This window comes from Haliaeetus albicilla, chromosome 16 (genome assembly GCF_947461875.1).
Source record: "Haliaeetus albicilla chromosome 16, bHalAlb1.1, whole genome shotgun sequence".
NCBI lineage: Eukaryota > Metazoa > Chordata > Aves > Accipitriformes > Accipitridae > Haliaeetus > Haliaeetus albicilla.
In genome coordinates, this window is record NC_091498.1 from 12,216,722 (window position 1) to 12,240,171 (window position 23,450).

Here is a 23,450-nt window from a genome sequence, read left to right on the forward strand (position 1 = left end):
GCTGACCTCAGCTTGTGCGTTCCTCTCCAGCTTTCTCCCTGGAGTAAGAGTGCACAGCATCACGCTGGTTTTGTGCAAGCAGGTTTCTCACTGCAGCCAAAAGTTCATGCCTGGGTCACCCCACCTGGCAGCTGGAAATAGAATTTCTAAGTCTGACCTGACAACAGAGGTCTTGGTGGGGAAAGGCAGCTCACCAGCCCCATCTAGGCCCGCATACCAGAGACTGCTCCCGGCCAGCACCAGCTCCGCCGCATTTCACAGTGCGCACTTTGCTCCCTCCTCCTCCTCATCACTTGCTCTTCCAAGTACAACTTTGCAGGAGTTGCACGAATCAGCGCAGAGGAGGAGAGGAGCTGTGTGATAGATATGCAACTGCAGCCCCTCCAATATGGTACACAGGCACTGGCTGCCCGGGAAAGCAGCCCCGCATCTTCGGCAGGGAATTGGTAATATAAGTTTGTGTTCCTCAGCCAAGATAACTTCAATACCTTTCCAACTGTTCTGAATTACAAAGCACTTCCACAAGTTTGCCTTAGCCTGTAGCACGCTCTTGCTGTCACTCTTAGCATATGCATATACTGAAAACTCCAGTTGACAAAACTGGGAGCAAGGGGAGAAAGCAAGGGTAGATGTGAAACACTCTGCCCACAGGAGATTTTCCTAGAGCAGACAGACAACAAAAGTTTGCTTTAAACACTGAATCCTTCAACTTAAAGCAGGTGATTTGGGTTCCCTCACCGACACTATAGGTACCTCACCAAGACACTCAGAGCACTGTTTGTCAACCTGCACTCCCATCACACTATGCAGAAGTGGACTTTTTGTAAGGTTCACAAGTCACAGGCAGAGATTCAGCAAGCAGTATCTGACCCACAGAAAAAAAGAAAAAAATACATCATTACAGGTAAATTTTACATTTTAAAGAGAGTCCAGTTTATGTTTGCTGTCCCTTTTCAAGGTAAAAGGCTTACAAGAAGCAACATTTTATAGCCTAACAAGTGACCCTGAGAATGAATTGGCTGTGCAATAATGTATGCATTTACTGTTTTAAAGAAAATGGTAAATAACAGCAATGAATACAAACACAGAGCACTCTCTTATTATAGGGGAGTTTTCCCACCTTTACTAATACCTTTGTAGTTATACTAACCAACCCTCAAAGAATAAACATCTTCCACTGCATTTCGGAAATGCAGATACAGCAGCATTAAATCTATGCATAAATACTGTAATTATTATTATATTGTAAATCTCAGTCTTTTAGGACAAATAAAATAATCTTAATTCATCTCAACTGACTCAAAAACTACATATATTTGTAAGATCAAATGTTGATCATACTCAGTGTCTAGAAGGACATAGCGACCTGTCCCTTATGCACAGAGATGCTTTGTATCCCCAACCACACTAACCCACCAGAAGTCCTTCCCATCACAGCTGACTTTGGTCCCACTTGACTGCAACAGCTCCAGAGGAAAGCAAAATTCCAGTAACTGCCTCTCACCTCTTCCAAAGCACCTGGCAGCCTTTCTGGATTAGGCCAGCACTGGTTAAGGGGGACATGCTGAGCTCAGACACAAGAGGTTTGTCTCCCCTTTCCCTCTCACTAAGCATCGTCTCCTCAGGGGCCAACTGCTAATTCCTCCCCCAAGGTGCTCAATACAAACTTACAAGCTTAAAAGAATTTAAAATGTTCTTTAGCCAATTCTAAAAATCCCTTTACAAATTGCAGAGTGAGCGTGCGAAGTAGACAAACACAATACACAGACTCTAAGTACGGCAGACAAGCAAACAGCTCATTCCCAAGTCCGTCAAAGGAATAACCAGAAGCAGTTGTACCTTAATGCAGTCCAGATGATGCTTGGGATGCTGTATTAAATACCAGAACCTCCAGCTAGGGGTGGTTGTTTTTTTGGCTTCTTCCACCTTAGCACAATCCCATACATCCAGAACAAGAGTCGCAATCACTTGCAGATCACTTTTCCCAACTTAACAACTGCCTTTTATAATTACAAGCAACAAGATTCATTTCTGCCTTCCCATCACACTTCTAGCCAGTCCCACATGGCTCCATTTGCACTCTGAGATCCCACTGAGCACCCACCCCACACACCTACATCCCAGAAAAGCACCAGCTAAAGCTTCTCCTCCAGATCGTGTTGCTCCCCAGAAGAAACCACCCTTTGGCTGTCGGAGATAACACTGAGGAAGAGATGAACACTACTGTTCCCATCAGAAGTAATTTTGAGAAATCTGGGCAAAATTCACTCTTTGAGCACGACCTTCTCCATCTGTAGAGCATCCCCAAGGAAATTAAAAGTCAAACCAAACCACAAAAGACAGCAACAAATAAAATCTGGGAAAGGACTACACTCTGAAAAGTGCAAAGTTTACTTTTACCATCTGTGGCTATAACTCAGCAGGGAACAAGCATGCTGGAAAACCAGAATAACTTTGAGTCAACAACTAAATGACTGATGACTTTGCAACGCACACACACATCCAGAGGGCATTGCCTGCAGGGTTTCAGAAGCGTTCCTCTCTTCTTGCTGATCTCCCTGTGCTTGAGCCAAGGAATTTTGGGGGCGGGGGAAATCAAAGTATTATTTCAAACAATATTGATTGGGGTGATTGTGCAAGAGCAGAGTGAAGCCTTTGGAATATAAACTCCTTGTCTCCATGTCCTCCCAGCCAGCCTCAGTTGCTCCTGGTTAAGTAGCTGCAAGGTGCATGCAGTGACTGCACCAAGGCAAAAGGAGAGATATAGAACTAGACAAAAACCATGGGACGAGTGTATGCATTAGAATCACAAGTACAAAGTGAGCAAAGCAAATCATTTAGGGTAATACATGCTCCTTTAAGCTGTCATCAAAGAGCCAGCAGACACTGCCCCCAAATTCATACTTACAAGCGTGCATGGACGAGGCATGAAATAAGGTCGAAGAGTTGCAAAGAAATCTTCTATTCTCAGAACAACAATAAAGCAGGGAAAACAAAGGTGGAATACCTTTTGCAGATAACAATGCTACCCTCCCATCAAGTTGAGAAGACATAAGGCCTGGTTTCAACTTGCAATTGCTGCTAAACACTTCACATGTTGTCAGCTCTCAAAACAAGTGCTATATTTCACTCTTTAGAAAAACAGAATTAAACCAGATTTTGCTAAGGGAAGACAAGCACATCTCATTTTGTGAATTGAGGCTAGAATGCAGGAGGCAGGGAATCTGTGCTGCAATCTTGAGAAGCATTTGGCTTCCCAAGCTTACCTCCAAGGATGAAGTTGCACATGTGGATAGGTCTGGAGACAGAAGGGGCAGCACCAAGGCACATGAGGCTGATCCACTGTCAGCTGAGCATGACCAGATGAAGTTGTATCATTCCCAGAAGAGCAGCTTTAGAGCCATTAGGTTCCTTTGGCTCCCAAAGAAAGTTAATGGCAAGTTACAAAGCTGTTTCTGCAAAATGTCACGTGCTATCAACAATGAAGGATGAACTGAACAGAGATTGTGAAGCAGAGGGGCATTATTGATTATAGGGGAGGAAATGCATTACTAGGTCCCTGGTCTGGACATAGTTCCTTTGACTTCCCAAGATGCCTGCACAGCCTGAAGTGTTCCCACTTCCTTAGAAAACCCAGGATGCAATGGTCAAAGGTCCATTTGCTGCCACAATACAAGCTCTCCATGCCCCCGCCATTTCCAATATAAACAAAACACTCCTCTGGGAGGATGACTGAGGTGGGACATGCACAGTTCCATACTTTCACAGGGAGTTTTGAAGAAAAGTATGCCTAGAAATCACTGAGTCTTATCTCATGGATACATCAGCCAGGCTAGGACGGTGACCAACAAGCTGGATCTGATAAACACCTGGGGCTGACATAAGGCCAGCAGAGCATTTGAGGCTGATCTGCTGCAACAGTAGGATGCAAATTACACATGCTCCAAAATGTGATTCAGAGGACAAACATTGCCAGCTCAGGTCCGGAAGATCATCACTTATATTCCTTCTCCTACCACACAACTTCTTCAGAGTGTAACATCACACAGCGGACCATGTATTATGAAAGAGCTGGCACATCCCTCCACCTTAGCAGGCACAGTCCTCACTGCAGCAGTCAGAATAGGGTATTGGATAGACATCGGTTTGGTCTGCTGCTGCCTTTTCTGATGTTCCTCCTGATATATGTCCACAAAAAAAGATTTTAAAAGTCCTACAAAGCCAAAAAGTCCACATAGACTGCATCACACTGGAATGTGTGGATGCACAACAGCCCAATAAGCAAAAACACTTTAATTAGGCAGCCATAAAGTTATATATCTTCTCCTCCCCTAAATATGAACCACCTCCTTCAGTTTGTGATGTAGTCCCCATCTATGGCTGAACTTCTCATCAATCTGCACGACACATCCCACAGGAAATGTGACTGCAATGCCTGCAGCAGCATCTACAAGCTTCAGGGAATGAGCTAAAAAGATGCCAACAGCCACAAACAATTAAGTCAAAAGAACAGAGACAGCATCCTTGCTCAGTGCACCCAACACACTCTCTAGATTCACATTTGACTGACTTTAATGGGAGTTATTAAGCCAGAGAGCAAGAAATAATCCAATATCACTGAGCAGACAGCCTCTAAGAAGGCTGCTGCATCCTCTGGAAGACTAGTGTGGAAACAGTGCTTTTAAAAAGAAGTTTGCAGCTGCTAAAGTATTTCTCCAGCTGCTACATATTACTCTCTGCAAGAAAAACCATTCTTCTGTTTGTAAATGGCCAAACACAATAGATCAGAACTTTCAGGATGTTCTGCATGAACAGAACAAACACCTTAAAGTCTCTTTCAAAGAGGTGGAATGCCAAGTTTTGCTGAGAAACTCTGTGATCACACTTGGACTTGGCCAACTTTCACAAGTATAATGCACTTCAGGCTCCATGCTGACAAAGGTACCTTACGCTACACAGGCCCAAGGCAGTGCAAAGCTCATGAGGAACAGCATCTCTGCAAGGTCAACACCACCACGCTCCACAAAAGGAATGGAAAGCCACTTCCATGCAAGTGGTGGATTAATTGCAGGCTCTGAACAGCAGACCTCATTCACGCAGATATTGAAGTGCTGTATCCTTCAGGTTCAAGATTTTCAGCAGCTTCCTCAATCTTCCTTTCCCTACCAGGAACCCAGAGAGGAAGGAGGTTTTAGTGGTTAGAGCCCACGTCTGACAGTGACACAACCTGAGCTCAGGCTCCTTCCCTGCTTCCAGCTTCCTGTGGAAGTGATGCAGGGCTACAGATTCACAATCTTTGGCACATTTAGCCACAGTGGGGTTTGTGGGCGGTTTTGGGGGGTTAGTTTTGTTTTCGGTAGTACCGGCTTTACCCATCTCCATCTTTCTGTGCCTCAGTTCTCCACCTGCGTTCCTCTCTCAGGGCACAAGGCAGACAACTTATGCATTTGTTACCCCACTAATGAGGGCAGCCCACACTGGCACCACTGAGGCTTCGTGGCCATCACACTTTGCCTCTGAGAAAATATATGTTAAAGCCTAAAACTCCAATACCAGCATCACCCATCCATCATCAATTCTCACCCATATTAGTGCCATGTTCTGCAGTTCAGATGGTGAGAAGTACTACTCAGCGGGATGTTTTCATGTGAAAAATGACCAGACAGCTATTTCATTTATGTGAATGTGACTTGTTTCAGAATATCTGAAACAATCCAGTTTTAATATGAAGAAAAATGAACTGCCAAAGGCTAACTGCATAAAGCTGTGACTGGACAATAAATCTGCCAACAAAAATACCTCCAAGCAATAAAAATGGGCACTATGGCTCAACTGCAACCTTCCCTGATCTGAGCCACACCCCAAGCAGCTAGCAAATTTTCAGACATGCTGCTGTCTCCTGGGAACAGGAGATGGTATGCAGGGCATTTCTTACCACATGTTTCAAATTAAACAGCTTTCAACAAGACCCTCAAAGGAACCATCCTAGTGGGCACCCACATGAACTCTGCAGCCACTGAGCTAATACAGAGCAAAGGAGTTCAAGAAGGGTAAAATGCAAGCTCATGATGTTGGCTTCTCCAAGTTCCTGCAGAAGCAGGTACTCTGCAGCATGGGTGCTTCATGATTGCTGAGAGACTGCATTAGAAGCTAGAACCAGCACAGTGTACGTGCACAGGAATAAAATGTGTCTGAGGTGCTATTAAATTCAAGTCTGCCAAGTCTGGAGCTAACAGAGACTTAAACAAGCAGGAACTTCAGCCTGAAGGTACAATTAACCAAGTGTTACTTTTGGAGCAAATAAAACTGCCAGTGTGTTAAAGTCTGGTCACCCACCCACCTCCTGCCCTGCAGAATTTTACTGCAGTCAGCAATTTCCTGGCAATTCAGGTCAAGTTAAATTTCACTGAAGTTGATAGTTTCAATGCTGTCTTTCACTCCAGACATTTTTGAGAAATCATTATGCTCCTCTATAAGTTCATGTAGCTGTAACACTAATTTTAGGCGTGTAGAAACAGAGGACACATCTCTGTCCAGAACACAAGGTTCTGCCAGTTTGTTCAGGAATTTAAGCTTATGCATGGCTTTCAGCAGGATTACACACAGTAGTGATGGCACCCTAAGTTACAAAAGCATTAGGCGATAGCGTGCAGAGCTCAGAAACGGAGAAGTTCAGACAGCCTGGAAACAGCCAAAACATGGTCCCAGTGCAGCAACTGAAGGGGAACTTCTCACTGCTAAAAGAACTGCAAGAAAGGAAAGCATCTGAGGCTATTTCTCCTTTCTGCAAGGAAGTAGGATCTTTGTGCATATCCTCAAATATGGAGAATAAAAAAAAAAATTTTTTTTTAAAATCAAAAGATAGGTGCGTCCTCCTCCTCCAGCCATCCTCACGAGCAAAGCAACCTGAAGGCTCCTAGATTGTAAGAGGTTTCTTCTTTTTAAGCTAACAACTCTGGTTAAAAAACAAAGATAGCTTTATATGGAAGGTCTGCTAGGTGAGATGCAGCAAAAAGACACTCCAGCTTACCACAATGCAATATGATACTGAGGAGCTTTTCACCATATATTAGCACAAATCAAAAGATTCTTCCCAAACTCTCCAAGCCAGGAAGACATTTATAGCAATACCAAATGAAGGTTGCTGGCACATGCCTCCCTGCTTTGTGATTTTGACAGCTTGAAAGATGTGGAAATCACAGGGCAGGGTGCGTGGGGAAGCTTAGCCAAGTCTATTTTCTCTGAACAAAGAGAGAATTAAATGCAATAGCAGCTTTCCTCATCCTTGCTGGCCTTCCCTGTTGCAGGTTCTTCATAGCCAGTAAATCTTCAAGTCATGCACTAACCTGAATTTAAACCTATGGGTCATCAGAACCTATAGGAAAAACATCCTTCCCCCTCCTTACTCTCATGGATGTCCGTGGCTGCCAAGGCAGCATCTGTAGAAGTGCTTCAGCCCAACTCTTGGGCCTCATCTCCTATGCGGCAGCAGCTGTGCTACCTTGTTATACATTCCCTCTTTTCAGTTTCAGAGGAACTCATTTAAGTGTTGAGTCCTGATGCTACCTGATTAATAGGTCAAAGCAAAATAAGCTTGGTTTGAGGTCCTCAAAGCTTTTCCAGTACAAAAATCTTCATACAAAGAGCCCCTTTTTCATGAAAGGGGGACTGCACAGGCAGTAGCAGGTTCTTCTGAACCTTTCTGAGCAATATATGGAAGGTCTGTCCATCTATCGGTCTGCTGCTGATGCTGCTAACACGGACTTCAAAACTATTCCATAGGGTTACCTGAATACCATGGGCAGCTACAGACAGTGAGCAAAGCAGCTCACCAGGAGAGATTACAACTACCACAAACATCAGTTTAACTTATACCAAAGACATGGAAGTGAAAAACTGCATGTTTTCCCATAATCTCTCTCATGTTCTGTATTTTACTGGACAGATGGGGTCCAAATACAGATATTTTCTGAACCACTCTGGGATGCCTCCGTGCTTATCTCAGTCTTCGATTTTTGCTCAGCAGTACAGCAACAGACTATGGAAAAAACAAAGTTGAAACCTCTCTCTCAGCTGTAACACCTGGACTTGAAACAAAAGCAAGAGGTTATTCTCACTGCTCCAGAAGTTGTGACCTAGAAGCAGCAGCACAAACTGAACCCATTAGAAACTTCTGGCTACTGATTTTATGCCAAAGATGCTCTGATTCTGTAACGAGGGGAACAGTGAACTAGAAAAGGCAAAACACCAACAAGATCAGCCCACCCTGGTCCAAAGATGAGCTCAGCATACACTAGTTATCTAGGTCAAGAGACTGCCTGGGGGACGTTGTCCAAGCACAGACAACAAAAACAAGGATAAGGACAAACATGTGAAAGCCATACTACAAGTAGTAACTCTTACCACTTGGTTCGATACACTGAATGGTGTTTTGAAGACTTTGGCTCCAGCATAATCCAATACAAACCTGTCTGATATTATCAGATCACAGCAGAACACCATTACAGGTCAGGAAGCAACAGGTGGAACAGGCTGTGACTGAATGAAATCAGATACAAAACAAAGGACATGCCAAGAATTAAATAATTCACACTTGGATTAACATGAACATCCTGCCTACCAAACCCTACCTTTTGCTCCAATCCAGTTTGCTGCTAGAGTCTCTGCAAGCCTGGAATAAGAAAAGGCTATAAATGCAGAAGAGCAAGGACCCAGGTGGCCAGCACTGAGGTACAACACTTCTTCAGCCTCATCCTTTAAAGCAAGTTTAGGATCCTCAGAACTAGACATCAGACAAACAAGTCCAGCTTGCAGTCTGGAGTCCCATCAGCTGGTCTTAGGGGCCTCCCACCCATAAACCCAGCTCAGCCTTTTCAGCTGCTCTTGCTCCTGTTAGGGACTGCTCAACTACTCACGAAGCAGCAGTAAATCACACCAGTAAACTGCATCAGTTTAGAGCCAGGTACACAAGGTGAACTGGCACCAATTCTGCTTTTCTTGAAAGCTGCAATTTGTAGCAAACCGAGAACTGCCCCATAAGCAGCAGAGTCATTTGTACAGAAGGACAGGAACCTCCACGTAACATAATGCATGCTCTGGCATGGTAACTGCCAACTACTAGGAAGCATATTTTGCTTCTTAAAATCATCTAGGAATCTGAAAGTTTCTAAAGGAGATCAGAGAAAACTCCAGAGCTATCTTTTAAGTGACTGCATGGGTCAGAGGACCAGCAGTCTCTTCAGGTTCCCTCTCTGTTCTGGGTCAGTTTAGTGGAGAACCAGCATCTTCTCAGGACTTAAGGGAGAAGGGTCTTTTGTGAAGACTGTGGCCATCTCTGTAAGAAGCTGGAAAAGCAACTTCCCAACATGTTTCTGGTAAATCTAATGCCAATGCTCACTTCCAAAAGGCCAAAAATTAAAGAGGCAGAGAAAGTTAGTTCCCCTAGCCTTGGTTGGGCACAAGGCAATATGAAGGAAGATTGCAACTGATACCAGGTTTTCACCTTCTTCATTAACAACCAGTGGGCATCAGGCTTTAGCAGTATGAAGCCACCAACTTTCAAGCATAAACAAACAAGAAAAAGAAAGAACATTTCCACTCTGTAACTCCAGTTTCCTTTTTTTTACAAACTCTGAAGCACCTCTTTAAAAGAGGTATTTTGGCCTTTCACACAGCAATCTGTCTTCAGGTTTATAAGGCAAGAGCCAACAGAGCGAATCTCAATCTAGCAAGGATTAAGTCTTACAAAACCTGTCATGGTACTAAAAAACTGCATTTGCTTTTAACGGAGAAAAGACTTGGCACGCTCCACTTTAGGGAAGAATCAGCTCCAGCTGGGACACTGTGACTATCTCTCCGAGACCAGAAGCTGTGACTGAGTTGCATGTCTTGTTATCTAGCATGGTTAGCCTGTACCTAAAGTTAGCAATAAGCTTTAGTTATCATCAGTGAAACATTTGCACAACCTGTTCTTGGCTACAGAGCATCTATGTATTTAGTGAAAGCATGAGATGACCTGAAAACACAGCTCTAAGCCTGATGACTTTGTATCTGACAGCTTTTCATCAGCAGGAAGTACATAAATTATTATCATGTTAGTAACCACGAGGACTTCAGAAGGCAGAGTGCAGATAATATTCGGGTGAACCACCATGGAAAAGAAGGGTTCTCCATCAGAAGGGTCTCTGTTCCAGGTCCAGGGTTCCATTTCAGAGTGATGATGCAGGAGACACACAGGTAGCATTCAACAGGACAAGGAGACACCATCTCCCCTACCAGCTGCATCTCAAACAATGCAAGCACCCATAGGAGGGTTTAACAAAGCTATTATAACAGGTCACTCTTTAAACTCACTAATTTTCCCAAGAGCCTGGCTGTAACTGAACAGTCAAGTACTTTTAGCATTCAGTGGAAGGATCTTTATGAGTTTCATTTGCAAGTGTGGAGAAATTAAAGGCTTCCTCTGCCCTAGAAAGCAGCGCTTCTGCCTCCACCAGCTTCCCAACAAAATCCAGCTTCTGTCTCAGCACTCGGCTTCTTGGGCATCTGAGCCACTTTGCAGGAGGGCACTTTCACTTCAATTGCCTGAAATGGTATCATGAGGTAAATCTGCCCAAGCAGATAATGGAGCAGAAAAAGTGCCCTGCAGTGAGGATTAGATGTTCACAGCATGGGTTGGGGTTTTTTGGTTGGTTTTTTTTGTGACAGCCATCTGAAGAGGAACTACACATCAAATCTTGCTTAGCAAATCCTCTAGCACTGATAGGCCAAGATAGAAAACTCTCTCTTCCCACATATTAATGTCTACAACATCAAGCAATCTCTAACCACTTAAACTGCATGCCCACCATGTCAGTCTTTGTTTTTAAAGGTGCTGCACATTTCCTTCACTTCCCTCCAGCAATAACTTTCCTGGAGATGAGAGAAAAATACTGAAATAAATTTGTACATGTATTTTATTTACAAATTCTCTCCTTCATCCAGACATCCTTTATGCAGATGAATTGCCATATAAAATCCAGTATTATGGCTGTATATTCATTGGATGACATTCACTGTATCTTGCTCAGAAGCAACTGTAAATGTGAATGCTTGAGCACGCTGTGGGATATACCTAATGAATCACAATTCGGGGGCATGTATTTTAACTCCAGAAGGAACCCCTGAAGGTGTAATCCTACTGATTTCAATATGGCTCTGCAAACAAATTTGTCCCAAGACATACAATAACCTAAGAGCTCATTTAGCAGAAGGGTTTGCAGTTTTTGGTCAGCTCCCAGGGGACAGCTTGCCCACTCCACAGTTTGCATTACATATGTTTCCACTTTTAGACGGGTCAAAGACCAAGTGAAGAACATACCACCCAGAAAGAACTGCTTGCTAATATTGCCAAAACCTGCAGGGGGGTGTCCTGGTTTCAGCTGGGATGTAGTTAACTGTCTTCCTAGTAGCTGGTACAGTGCTATGTTTTGAGTTCAGTATGTGAAGAATGTTGATAACGCTGATGCTTTCAGTTGTTGCTCAGTAGTGTTTAGACTAGAGTCAAGGATTTTTCAGCTTCTCATGCCCAGCCAGGGCACCTGACCCAAACTGGCCAACAGTGTATTCCATACCATGTGACGTCCCATCTAGTTTAGGAACTGGGAAGTGGGGGGGGCAGGGATTCGCCGCTCGGGGACTGGCTGGGTGTCGGTCGGCGGGTGGTGAGCAATTGCCCTGCGCATCATTTGTACATTTCAATCCTTTTATTACTACTGTTGTCATTTTATTAGTGTTATCATTATCATTATTAGTTTCTTCTTTTCTGTTCTATTAAATCGTTCTTATCTCAACCCAGGAGTTTTACTTCTTTTCCTGATTTTCTCCCCCATCCCACTGGATGTGGGGGAGTGAGTGAGCAGCTGCGTGGTGCTTAGTTGCTGGCTGGGGTTAAACCACGACAGGGGGGAAGCAACCAAAACCCCCCACCTCACCAGCATTTTCTGTTTATATTTTATTCTAAAACTCCCTTTCATTCAGCTATTCCTTAGGAGGACGGGTCATCAGCACCAGAAATCCACTTCTGTTTATTTGCAGAATGCATTTCATTGCATCAACACATATCCAGCTTCTAGACATTACAAGATTTTTCAAAGCCTAGAAATCCTTGCTCCCTTTGCAACAGACAGAAAAGCAACAAATGGGAATCCATGAATATACCAGATTCAGTCAAAAGCTGTTTGCTAAACAGAAAACAAACCCAACTTCCATGCTTTTGCTTTTCAAGTTAGCTGGTAACAAAAGCCATCTGCATTACAGCTCCATCCAGGCCACATGCTTCTCAAACTCAGGCAGCAAGTGTCCCTGAAGAACATTATCAGCTCTTTCCAAGTCAGCAAATCTGCCTTAGGCAGCAATTCTTCAAACACACAAAGCACGTGTTTAACTTTATACATGAGAGTAAGTCTAGCAGAACTAGCAGAACCTATGACCTGCATAAAATTAAGTCACATAACCACTGGCAGGGTCATGACATTGCATACCCCTGCTAGCTTCACTGCCCAAAATGTGCCCACTAGAGCCAGGTGTACTCCAGACATCACCAGTGACACATTTCAGCCCCAGCACATGCGTAGTCCAGCCATCTCAGAGATGGTCACTGCAGCCAGAGCACATGGATCCTGCCATATCCACAAGGCAAATATAAACTGTTGGGCATCCCCCGAAAAACACCGTTCATACACAAAGATATAGTTGTTCTTGGTGTCAATCATAGCCTTGCCTCATGGCTTCAGGAAAAGTCACCACAGCTTTTGTAGCAGGAAATTATCTTTCATATCTAAAAACTTTGAGGCTATTCATTACACATGGATTTGTATAAAGGTTTTTGGTGAGGGACCATTTCAAAGTTCTAATGCAAACTAGGTGCTGTTGGCTACAAAGAAAGGCTTTTGCATGGACCGATAACTGATCAGAATAGGAAACAAATAGCAGAAAGAAGCCATCGGTTTTCATGAAGACAAGTGACCACCAGTGAAGTTCCAGAGGTCTGTGCTGGGGCCTCTGCTATTCAACTCACAGAAAAGATTTGAAAAGAAAGGGAATAGTGGGAGGATATTGGCTTTTAACTGAACTGCCAGAGGGTCTCATGATACCAAACACTGGGGGATGATGTCTCTATCCAACACTACTGATCACTGTTGAAGACAATACTGTAGTAGACAGACCTCTGCTTCTAGCTCACACAGGTGAGTCTCACACACTTAAGGTCCACTAACATGGAGCAATAAGCTGACTGATGAATGAGTCCTACAGCTCTTATTGACCAAATGTCCACTGCACCATTTTCAATAAAAAAATGCACTAATGCACTAAATGCACTAATGGCCATGTGATATGGCTTAATGCACTGTCAGGAGGAACTGTCACCTTCAAGGGCATATGCTCTACCTCACTATCAGGTGAGAGGTGGTCTTCGGCCATAGCACTTACATCTCTTCTTCCTAAAGGAGTTCTGCATAGCAGTACCACATTGAGACAATGCAGGAGCTGCTGCTCTTGCAAATGAGGCCACTTCCAGACATGGAAAGAATCTGAGATACATCAGGCTTAGCAGTTCTACATCAGCCTAAGCAAGTATTGTAAAGACACTACATCATCTGTATCACAAACCAAGGAAAATACTGTGACTATCCCACAAAAGCCTCACTATATAAAGGCCCTGGAAAGATTAAATAGGTTTTGTACATTTTGTAAAGCTCTAGATAATCAGGATTTGTTAACAAAAAGGACTAATGACAAAAAAACACTTGAGGAGGGAGCATGTTTGCTCTTTTCAAAGCTGGTCTCAAGTTTTCACACTCAGACCAGCTGGTCATGCCTACAGTCCCAGCACTTTCCATCACACTCATGAATGAGATATTTTCCAAACAATTTTTTTTACAAAAATGAAACCTAGGTATAGGATGTTTTCTTTTAAAGGAGGGAAGCACATTACTCCTTTTTTAAGCCTCATCAGGTCAGAGTGTCAGAAACCCACACAATGATTCACACAAGTTGCTGTGAAATCCTAGTGACAATTATCATCCTTCCAGATCAGCTAGGATACAAAGAGCTTTAGAAATGGGAAGAAATGATAACTTAAAAGAAAACCAGTCTCAGCAGGGAAAAAACCTTGATCAACACAGCTGAGAAAGGCAGAAGAATGTTTATGGCAATACTTACTGTTTATTAAGTCAACAACTGGACTAGCACCTATTTACTGTGGGTAGAGATCTAGGGAGTAAATGCTATTTGCTTGGACATTGAGAACTTCAACGTATCACTGGGCATTTCTCACCCATCAGAAACCCCCATCCTTAACTCCCTTAATAGGCCAATCTCCTGTTTATCTTATGGCAGAAAAATTAGAGGGCTTCTTTTCCACCATGCTCTCCTTTTTAATTAGATATGGGAGTCCAGATGCTACTGCCAGCAAAAAGACACACTGATGCTGTGAAGTTTCACCAAAAGGATGATGATGTAAAGGAGCTCTGCTGATACAAATACACCAGCCCAATCTTTGTAACACAGGTCAGTCCATAGCACAACAGGGCATCAGTTCAAAAGAGCAGAGTGTAGATAAGGTAGACCAACCCTCCCTTATCTCACAGGGTGGAAAGACAGGCGTGAGAAGAGTGAGCCATTTGTGTATAGCTATAGCAGGAACTGGTCAGAGCTGGAAATGAAAACTGAGTCTCTTTAAATCCAGCTTAGTGCATGAGCTACAAGACAGTCTACTTTTCCTGTGAAAGCATATATTTAGTAAGAGTGTCATTAAGAGTGTCTCAGGAACATACAGAAATACCTGCTGTGAGGTTTGTTTTTTCTGAAGGAGAGGGGGAAGAGGAGTGTTCCTAATACATAAGTCACATACAAATCAAAAATAATCAATAGTAAGATACAGGGGATGATGTATATTGAGAAATGGGGAAATGAAGATGTAGCACAAACGTGTGAAGTAGCCTCCTCTCAAATTAATGGCTTGCTTGATCTTAGATGGATCCCCAGTATTTCCCTTCAACCAGTTTGCATTCATAACACTTCTACCTTTATTCCCTGTTCTTCGATTTATTCCCAGTTCATGAATAGGAATGAATTTTGCCCTCACCCATCCACACATGCTCATTTCCTGCTGACTTCTACAAAATTTCCCTCTACTAATGGACTTGTTTCACAGCAGTTTCAAATCTGTCCAGAGGCAGCAAAAGAAAGAAAAAAAAAAAATTGAGTGTAGAAACTTACCAGGCAAACACTTTTAACTGTTTTCTTGCTGTCAGGAATTATCGCGCCTGTAGGGGATGCAAAGGCCAATAAAAGCCTGGATACAGTAGGACTACAGCTGAAAGCATAGGGAAAAAAATAAACGTGTAAAGTATTATTGTATGCTACCAGAGATCCACTTCTCTGAGACTGTCAAAGCATTTTCACAAAGAGATGGAAGAGTGGAAAGGTTTATCCTGCTGTTTAATACAGAGAAGCCAAACAAAAAAAGATAGAGAAGACAACTCAGCAAAAGAACATGCTTAATCCTATTAAAGTTAATGAGATTTCACCCTGGTCTCCACACACAAGTCGTATTGGGAGTTTAACTTAAGTGGATTTAAACCCAGATTTGGTTAAAGTGCTGCAAAGTCTCCCCAAGCCAAATAAAAATAAGTCCAACACAAATATACATGCAAAATTCAATTTCTCCCTCCTTTTTTTTCTTTTATAAAACAAATCTAAAACCAGTGCACCTTCTCCATCTGAAGGATGTGCTCAAGTGTTTTGCTGAACTATTGCATAAGCAGTTCTCCAGGCTGGCACCAACGCAGCTGGAGCTCAGGGAAGGCAATCCCAACACCGTCCTGACAGTCAGAGGCAAGAGGGTCATCATTACCAGAAGCAGTGATGGTTGTGAAGAGGACTTGTTGAATGTCTCAATAAATTAAAAAAATGGCCCTTGAACACAGACAACCTCCCCTTCCCTGTGTATTTAGGTAATAATGGAGGTGGCTATGGGGGCTTGGACACTCCATAGCCACGTCTGCAGAGCACGATTTAGTTGTCCTTTAGAGGACACAGCTCAACTGAGACTCCCCAAGCAAAGGTGACAGGAGCTGTGGTGATGGTCAGAGATAATCCAGGCATGCAACTGCAACCTGCACCAACTGCGCAGACCTAACTTCCTGCTCAAGTGGAGGACCTGGCTGGTTCCTCAAGCAGGTGCAAGATGTACAGATGGACTGTGGGTCCTGCCACATGCACTGGGGAACTGTCCAGCTGGCTGCATATAAGCAAGTACCCATATCCCTGGCTCTCTGCCCTCCATTCTTTTCTTCATACCACATTGTCCTACAAGAAAAAACAAACAAGTGCTCAACATGCTTTCCAAATGGTTGACAAGTTATTACGTAAACTGCGAGGAAAGGACATGTTGGAAAATCCAGGCTCACACGCTGTCATTCCAGAGATCTCACATTCTGCAAAGTGCATTTGAAGACTAGCTCTCCCACCACAGCGATGCAGCCATCGGGGACCGTGTTTCGGTCTCATCCTGTCTGACGACACTGTACAGCACCAACTCGGTGTCAGTGCAGTAGCACTCCTACCTCTCAGCACTGCAACCCAAGATCTGATCCTTGAGGCCAAGCCCACAACGGCAAAGAAAAACAAAGCCAGCAACGGCAATGGAAGACTGACAGAAGTTTTGGCACCTACACTGATCAACATTCAAAATTGCCCAGAGGAAACTTCATTTCAGTGATAACCACAATAACGGCACAGCCAAGCAATTAGCTAAATGTAGGGTTTCCACAAACACGCCTGAAGAACTAAAGCAACAAGGAAGCCAGACAGCACAACAGCAAGCAGCCAAGTGCTGCTCTACACACCAGCGAGGCAAGCGTGTTGTTCCACTGAGCATTAAAACCCACTTCTGCAGTTCTTGCCACTTGCTTTTGTTGGAGAAGTTGTTCTCAGGATCATGCAGCAATGTCCACGCAGACATTCCTTCAAGAAGGAGGCCCCCGTACCATGCTGGAGATACGTTGTCCTTTCCTGGATGAATTGCTGTACCACAGGCACCCTGGGTGCCCCACCTGCATGGTGACCTCCTTGGACTGCCAGCACTGAAAAGCTGGAGGAGCTGTGAACAACATTTCCAAAGTGCACAACCAGCTTCTGCCTTCACTCATTTTCAGCATCACTACTGTCCCTGCAGCACCAGCAGCATCCTTACACCCCAGGGGTCAACTCAAAAGCCTCACTGACTCCTCCAAGTCTAAGCTATAGAAAGGGAACCACAACTTCAGTCCAAGGGAGCAGAACTGACAGGAAGAACAAACGTGTTAAGTGCTTGCTACCATCCAGAGAGAAAGGGTTCAACTGCAGTTTACTCCACAGGAGTTCTTGGCTTCCCAGTCAACAAAGTCAACAGTCCTTTGCGAGTCCTTCCCAGACCCAGAGGGGCTGGGTATCACTGACAGGCAGGGTATGATGAAGGGTTACACCTGCAGGACAGGCTGGAAGCCAGGAAGGGAAGCCACCTTGCTGAGCCAGAGCACACAGTGTCAGATGGCATCCAGCAACAGTGCACACAGTAGGGATATTGCCCTCCTAGTCCTCTTAAGGGTAGGAGGAAAAAAGCCTCAAAGATCATCTAGTCTGGCTCCTGGTGCAGCATAAGCTGTGGCGTTTCATCCAGCAATTACTGTGCTGGGGGTGGAGACCAGGGAAGGGTATCTCATCTACCACACAAATGAACTTTGTGCCAGCTCTTGCGTTTGTAGGAATGAACCCCCTCCTTCAGAAAGGCACCCGATCCCAATTTAAACACTTCAAAGGGCAAATGGCCAGCTGGCATGGATTGTCATTTCTCTGCAAGGGAGCTGTAGCAATGCACAGCAGCTGAGGATCTACATGCAAGTGCCAGTGAATTGGCTGCTTTTTCCTCCAGCTTTCCCAGTGCATAATTGCTCTTGCTATTAGAAGTTTGTATCAAACACAAAGCAACAATTAAAGAGCAAGGATAAATCTAAAACAGACATTAGCAGTGCCTGAACATGCTTATACATGTCTGGTGATGAGAGCAGAAACAGGCCAGAGCAGATGGATCTGAGCACGGCTGTTCAGCACACACATGCAGGCAATGCAGATGATCTCCATATGGAGATGAGGGCTGTGAGGAAATGCATGTGCATGACACCCAGCCACCCAGATGACTGCTCTGAGCCATAAGCCCAGCATCACTCAGAACATGCATGTCAGCCAGGATGAAGCAGCTACTGCGATACACCTGGTTTGTGGGTACACAGCAGAGCAACAAGTTCATTCCCCTTGCATCCAGGTCCCCGGTAATTTTTCACTGCAAATATGCTGGCATAAACTCTTGCTGGACATGCTTTACGGTGTTTTCAGTTTATAAAACTGCGTTCAAACTTGGATGATGATACATAGAACATGGACTCAGTTAACACTCTGTCAGAGCATAGGGAGACATCAGCAGAACTGTATACTAAAAGCTTCATGGAGAAAAGTTTTATCCACGCCTTAAAATAAAACAAAAACAAAACCAAAAAGAGGTAAGAAACTCTACCCAAACAAATCAATTCTTCATGGTTTCTCCAAGCAAAGTTTTGGACATTTCCAGCATGCACTGCTTTAAACAAAGATCTCCATTCCTTAAAGTCCCTGTGACAATTTCATTTAAAAATTTAGTCAGTCACATACAATTGAAAGAGTCAGATATTACTTTTGAAAGTAGCTACATTACCTAACCCTGTAATTCAGGCTATGAAGCCAGACATTTTTAAATACATTACCAGACCTTCAGCATGGATGTTTTTCACTACTGAAGCTTGAAATTTTGCTTGCAAATTACTCCCAGTAATTTGTCTGTGCCAGGAGACTTCCCTTAGAAGGCAGAGATGGCAGGTTGCATGGATGTGCCAATTAGAATTTCAATACGAGATAACCAGATGCAAAGCCTGTTTTCTGGCAGATGGGTTTATAAATCCAGCAGGGAATTTGCAATTAAAACAAAAAATAAAGATGTCTGCACCAACGTGTTAAGAGGTATGTAGTCTGGAATTTCCCCCAGAAAGTACTAAAGCAATACATGTGCTTATACATACATTTTATATATATGTGTGTGTGTGTAAAAACTAGAATCAAGCAGCAAACATGCACAGCAAGTGCATTAATCTACTATAGACATGGAAGCTAATAAAAATGGATAGATTCCTTTTAAACTATCCATTACCATGTAATGGACTGCATTAACATATATAGTACTGGATGATTATGGTAGATAAGTAAGATTAATACAGAAATACATGCACTTTCTAGAGAGAGATACTGCATCAACATGCATCTTACAGCCTAGTTTTCAAGGCTACTGATCAGCCACAAACCCTCTGAGGCCTTTAAGGGCACCAAACACTCATTATGAGCGAGTTTACCTCACTCAACAAGGCTGCAACTTAGCTCAAGGCAGGGAGGATTAGTGTATCTATGGGTTTGTTCCTCCAGTAAGCAATCAGTTAACTCACTTTATCAGGAAACAGGAGTGCTGTTGCATGACCAAGCCTGGCAGGGATTCAGTCGGCTAACATGTAGGACATCAAGGCACCTGACTTGACAGGATCCTGAGACAGGATTTTTCTTTGCCAGTCCTAGAAGACAAAGTTTGGGAGACAGCAGAGGGGAAAGGTAAGGGATTCACTGAATCCACCAGGACATGATCTACTGCGACAGGATATCCCCACAGGATGCTGTATTTGAGAGCTTGGTCAAAGAACAGTATTTATTCTTCCTACCACTTACTGGATTCCAGCTGACACCTTGTTAACATTGCCCAGGGTACAGTTAAACCTACTGAAAACCTTTACTGAAGGTACGAGAAGATGAAGATTTCAGTAGAATACCACACAAAGCAGGATTCCATTGACAAAGGTATCTCAACCATACTCTCGACATTACCGAATAAATAAGACACAAGATATTTTTACATATCTGTAATGCCATGCGTAAGGGTGATCTGCCACAGACCCCATATTTCTGAAGTGGTCCATAGGGCCTAAAAATGTTACATTTGAGGCAGTGAATTACTTGCTGAGTCAATCAGCTCGCTTCCCCGCAGTGAAACGGAGTTTCCTCCACTCCCACCTCCCCAAGAACAACATCACCTGCGAGCACATCGCATCGCAGGAGAGCAACGGGCTAGCACAAAGCCATCACTGCCACGACTGCTAGAGCGGGGTTGCAACTTACTTGTAAATGTATTTACAACTCGCAAATTTATCTGCCACTTCTGCGGCAGTTTATGGGGACGGCTGCCGAGCCCCTGCTCCCCCGCTCCCAGGCCGCAGCCACCCGTCCTCGTCCCGCCCGCGGCCCGCAGCGGTTCAAACCGACACCCGCTCCACGGCCCCCTCCCCCCCGGCCCGGAGACCCCCGTCCCTGCCGCTCACCCGGCACGGCGTCCCCCCCGGCCCCGCTCCTCCAGGCCCGGGACGAGCCACCGCCCCCCCTTCCTTCCCTCCCTCCCTCCCGTCCCGACGACGTGGCGGAGCCCGGCGGAGGGCGCAGCCCACGGGGCGGAAGAGACGCTTACCCCAGCAGAGGCGGCCGCACGCCCAGCGTTGCCGCGGCCCCCACGGGCACCGAGAGGAACCCCGCGCCCCGCCACATGCCACGGCCACGCCACGCCCCGGCCGCGCCCCCCTCCACCTTTCATTGGCTCTCCCGCCTATCTCCCCGCCCCGGCCGCACCTCCCGCCCCGCCCCCCTCCGCCCGCGCCGGGGACGGGGTCCTCGCCGTGCGCAGGCAGGGCCTTTCACCCCGGAAACAGCGGGGCGCGGGAGGCAGAGGGGGGGTGGGCGGCTACCTGCCCGCGGAAATGACGTGCACGCGGGGGCGGGGTTCGGGGCGGGGTGGGGGGGCGGAAGCGGGGGGGGGCGTGTGGGCACCGGCAGCAGCGGCCGGCGGGGCTGGGCGAGTGGGCACCCGGCTCCGCGGTGCGAAGGCCGGCCTCGTGCGGCGGGCCCCGCCTGGCGGGAGCGCGAGCTCGGCCCCGGCGGCCTGCGGGCCGCCGCCTGCCCGAGCCCCGGCCGGGCCGGCCAGTACCGCCCCCGTCTGCTCAGGGAGAGCTTTGCCGCCTTCGCTGCGGGCCCGCCGGTCCCGAGCGCGGCCTGAGCGGCAGCGGTAGCCGTACTGCCGGCTCCCTACCGCTACACCGAGCCAGAAATGGCCCCGGTTGCACTTAACTCTGTATTAATTACCCTAAATGTGCGCCAGAGATGAGCTTGAGATCCGTGGGGTTTAGAGTTTGGCCTAGGATGCGCCAGTGAGAACCTGTAGTCAGATGAAGTATTTTTGTTCTGAATCTTCGTGACACGAACTCCAGCGTCCGCCATCTTCTGCAACCTGCAGCACAGCAGCAGGAGTGTCTTTTTGGCAAAACTGGGGTTTAATACCAACGCATTTTGCCCGTGTCTTCTGTGACCAGACGTCACGGGATTTTTTGCGACGAGCAGAGTATTGGTGGCTGGGTTGGTTCGGTCCAAATTTTCATAATTGCCACCAAGGGGGGAAAACCAGAAAAATGTACAGGGCAACAGCTTCTTGCTACCCTGGACTATGAAGAACACAGATAACTCCACCGTAATCGAGGCATAACTTTTCCCGTGTAATCCCTAAACTATGCAAGTCTCTGGTTTACTAGACATGATAGTCCACTGTCAACAGCATTGTTTAAGTAGAGAATGCTGCTGAATTACTGAATCAAACAGCAGAAATCAGCTCCTTGTTGATTTGTTTTACTGGTTTTAGTGCTGCTGCCTATGCCAAAAGTTTGCATGCAGCAGCCCACAGCTGCTTGGGGCAAACTCTAGCAGCTGTGGAGCTTTGAAGCTTTTCTATACCACGTTATATACATGCATGTACAGACACACATATGATACAAGTGTCTGACCCACATTCTGAAGCATGGAGCCAGCTCCATGAAATGGCCAAAGGTGCAGGACTTCCTTTAAGCCATGGGTGCCCATTTTAGAGCAAGCACACCATCTTCTGAATTGAGGTCCTTCGGGTTATTTCCAGATTGCCCAAAGAAGAGTAATCAAAAAAAAGGTGCAGAAAACAGCACTGTGCACGCACAGGCACAGTCCGTATTGTGAGATGCTTTACATAGTGATTGTGGCATTGAACAGGTGAAGAAGGAGCCCTTGCTACCTCAAATCGTTTAAGGATTTCCGCTGCTACTTCTAATCTGGCCATAGATGAAAGTGATGCTGAAATCATTCACGCATCCCAATGTAATTTTAGAACACACACATTTGCTTTTTGAAATAAGCAATGAGGAGGAGGAGTTGTAACGCTGGTCCATCAGTTAATTAAAAGCAGACAAAATGCAGAGCTGGCCAGCACTCCACATTAAGGACTCAATTTAAAGCCTGTCTGTTTGTATATATTCTATAGATATATCATTCCATCATTCATGTAGGATACTGACATCTACTGAAATATTCCCTCCCCTCCTTTCCAGAGAAGGAGGAAGGGAGAAGGAAGTTCTGCAATTTAAGAGAATTAGAAGAGACAGTTGAAGGGGGGAGAAGGACTGTCTGCTGTAGAACAGATTATCTGGCAGGACCAAGCACAACGATGGAGGAAATAATGTGAAGCTGTTGAGCAAAGGAGGAGGGCACATGGCCCTAAGGCTTGGTGTAGTGGGGAACGAGCACATTTCTGGGAAAACAGTCTCAGGAGGAAAAAGAAATGCACATGGAGAAGCCCAGATGTGGAATGGGAAAATACAGGCACTGAATAAAAGCTGTGATCACGCAAACAAAGAGAACAGGATGTCACGAATGTGCCCGTGCTCACTTCTCTCCCTATGATGCACGAGGAATGTCAACAGGTTAGTCTGTTTCCTTTGACAATCCCAGAGGACAAACATAATTTTGAAGTGTTTAGAGATCTTTGCAACTTTACATGCCTCGTGTGAAAAGCTGGGGTTCTAAGACATGCTTGCAATAGCAGGTTTTCATAGAATATAAATGAGGGCTAAACCACCATTGAGCTTTCAGTTTGTATTTATTCCACATTGTCAGGAGAGCAGAGGTTATGGGATGTAATGAAATGCTATCAAAGGGATTGGGCTGGAGGTGCAGGAAGGAGATTTTAGGATATTAGTTTAAACAGGAATGGCTCCAATATAGTCAAGCTATGTCCCAGATGTTAACTCATTCAGGGGTTTTGCACTGACTGAGCTAGAGACCAAAAGGCAGGTCTGCATTTAAGAAATAACACATCTCTGTTTTAAGAACAGATGTTGATTGGGATAGGGAATATTTGCTGTTCTGGACTATTCAGATAAATTTAGCCGGTAGACGCAATGCAAAGAATAGTCACACATCTCCTATTATGTCTAAGAAAAGGTGGAACTACA

At 45.1% G+C, this 23,450-nt stretch overlaps 1 protein-coding gene across 8 annotated transcripts in view; it reads right to left on the bottom strand.

Annotated features, from left to right (window-relative positions):
* Positions 1-20,727, bottom strand: part of C16H11orf24 (chromosome 16 C11orf24 homolog) — a 30,344-nt gene extending 9,617 nt beyond the window's left edge. The window contains exons 1-3 of one of the 8 annotated variants that reach the window (XM_069803489.1): positions 20,615-20,727; positions 19,551-19,673; positions 15,262-15,308 (exon numbers count right to left, since the gene is read on the bottom strand). The gene's annotated coding sequence lies outside the window, so the exon portion shown is untranslated. Of the gene's footprint in view, positions 1-15,261; positions 15,359-19,550; positions 19,674-20,471; positions 20,491-20,614 lie in introns of those variants that run through there. The other 7 variants (XM_069803485.1, XM_069803486.1, XM_069803490.1 and 4 more) reach the window with 7 other exon arrangements.
* Positions 20,728-23,450: the final 2,723 nt, after the last annotated feature.